General features: G+C 43.8%; 1 protein-coding gene across 1 annotated transcript in view; it reads left to right on the top strand.

The window, feature by feature from the left end:
• Positions 1-2,500, top strand: part of LOC119595535 (limbic system-associated membrane protein-like) — a 78,214-nt gene that overhangs the window by 4,527 nt on the left and 71,187 nt on the right. The gene's annotated exons all lie outside the window — the stretch shown is intronic.

The following is a 2,500-nucleotide window of genomic DNA, read 5'->3' as shown; positions in this document are numbered from 1 at the left end:
TTTTTTCTTTCACTGTCATTGTTATTCATATGATAACTGCGATGACATAGCAACAACAATGATCATAACTTTGCTGCTGTAAACTTTGCTAATTTGTTTATCATCATCAGTAAGAATACATTTTTGTTTATCGTTTTTTATGCTTTTTTATTCATCAGTATCGCCACATTAAAAAAAAAAAAAAAAAAAAAAAAAAAAAAATATATATAATATATATATATATATATATATATATATATATATATATATATATATATTCTTCCTTTTTTTTCATTTTCTCCAGAAAATGTAATTTGCTTTTATAGAAAAAAATTACATCACATTGACCGGACGAATCTCCACCCACGAGTCCCGTAAGCTGATACAGACAAATACATAAACAATCTAAAAAACAAACAAACTAGGCAAACAATCCCACAAATAACAATAGAAAACTCGCCAACAAAAACAGATAAAAACAATATCTCAAATCGCACAAACGCCACAAACAACGACTGAAACAATAACAAAAACAAACCACCACAAACAAACCGCCACAAAACAAACCGACACAAACAATGACAAAAACAAACCGACACAAACAATGACAAAAACAAACCGCCACAAAACAAACCGACACAAACAAACCACCACAAACAAACCGACACAAACAATGACAAAAACAAACCGACACAAACAATGACAAAAACAAACCGCCACAGAACAAACGACAACGCCCAACCACAAACAACAACAACGGCGTCTCCATCAGGTTTAAGATTAGCGCCGCCTTGTGGTTGCTGCTGCTGCCCTGATCCTCACACAATTGCCGGCCATCCGAGGTAGTTATTGTAAATTGCCCCAAGCCAGGTCACGGGTCGAGCTCGGAGGGGGGGGGGGGTGAGGGGAAGGGAGGGGGGGGAGGGAGAGGTGGGGGGGAGAGGATTGGGGGAGGAGGAGGGAGAGGATTGGGGGAGAGGGAGGGGGAGGATTGGGGGAGAGGGAGGGGGAGGATTGGGGGAGAGGGATGAGTATTGGGGGAGGGAGATGAGAGGGGAGAGGGGAGGTGGGGAGGGGGAAGAGGGGAGATGAGGGAGGTGAGGGAGGGAGGAGGGGAAATGAGGGCACTAAGAGGATGGCGGGAAGAGGGGGGGAGGAATTCCTCTCTCTCTCTCTCTCTCTCTCTCTCTCTCTCTCTCTCTCTCTCTCTCTCTCTCTCTCTCTCTCTCTCTCTCTCTCTCTCTCTCTCTCTCTCTCTCTTTTCTCTGTATCTGTCCGTCTCTCTCTCTCTCTCTCTCTCTGTCTCTCTCTCTCTCTCTCTCTCTCTCTCTCTCTCTCTCTCTCTCTTTCCTCAGATATATCTATCTTTATCATGACTTTTACGTAACATTTCTATTACTCTTATTATGCATCGCTACAGGGGTGTTATCAATTAATTTTCCTTTAAATCGCGTTTCTGATAAATGTTATTGATTACACATTTTGTATAGTTTAAATCATAATATATACTTACATCTAATTCATTCTAAGTGATAAGTTATTAATACTTCTTTAGTTTCTGATCATTTCTATCTAAATGGCCACACTTTTATCTTATAAGTTACTTTCCCCTATTATAATAAATGATAATTGCTTTAGAAATAACAGTTTCTATTTCTATCCTCTTAGCGCGACACTTTTCCGACATAAAAAAATATCTCCCTAAAAAACCCGTTTTCCCCTCCCTCTCTGTCCCTCCCCCCACCCCACACCCTCGAAAAAAATCCGCAAAAATATATTCTCACAATTCACCCTTGAAGCTTCCACAACGCTGTTCCATTGTGCGGACGCCGTTGTTATTTTGTTTGTTTACATAACTCCTCCTTCCCCCTCGCTCACACCTCCTAAGGACACCGTATCAAAAGGGTACGTGTGTGTGTGTTTTTTTTTTCCCCTCCTCTTCTTTTTTTTCCCCCAACCTTTTCCCCTTCATTACCTAGCGATGAAAGTGAAACAGGCCTTCGCCCTGCTCTCGTCGGTGTCTCTCCCCTGCCTTTTCTCCCCTGGCTACTACCTATCTCCCCGCCACGCCTTATTTTTGGGGCGAGATCTAAGGGGAGATTCCCCTGCACACTCCCCCCTCCCCTCCTTCCCTCCTCCCTCCTTCCCCCGGCTCTCTCTCGCCCATCTCTTGTTACCACCCTCGATATCTCCCCTCTTTCTCTCTTTCCGCTTCAGTTCCCCATCTCGCCTCCTCCTCCCCTCTCCTCCTCCCTCGTTCGAAGTGTCGGGATGGAAGGAGATGGAGGGAAAGAAAGAAGAAGAGGCAGGAGGGGAGGACGAGAGGGGAAGAGGGAAAGAGGGAAAGAGAGAAAAGAGAGAAAAGAGAGAGAAGAGGGAGAGAGGGAAAAAGGGGAGAAGGGGAGGAGAGGGGAAAAGAAAAGAGAGAAGAGGGAAGAGAGAAAAGAGAGAGAGAGAGAGAGAGGGAAGAAGAGGAGAGGGGAAAAGAAGAGAGAAAGAGAAAAGAGAGGAAAAGAGAAGA

Source organism: Penaeus monodon, chromosome 36, assembly GCF_015228065.2.
Source record: "Penaeus monodon isolate SGIC_2016 chromosome 36, NSTDA_Pmon_1, whole genome shotgun sequence".
Lineage (NCBI taxonomy): Eukaryota > Metazoa > Arthropoda > Malacostraca > Decapoda > Penaeidae > Penaeus > Penaeus monodon.
The sequence above is the reverse complement of the archived record's forward strand: the minus strand, read 5'-3'. Positions and strand labels throughout refer to the sequence as shown.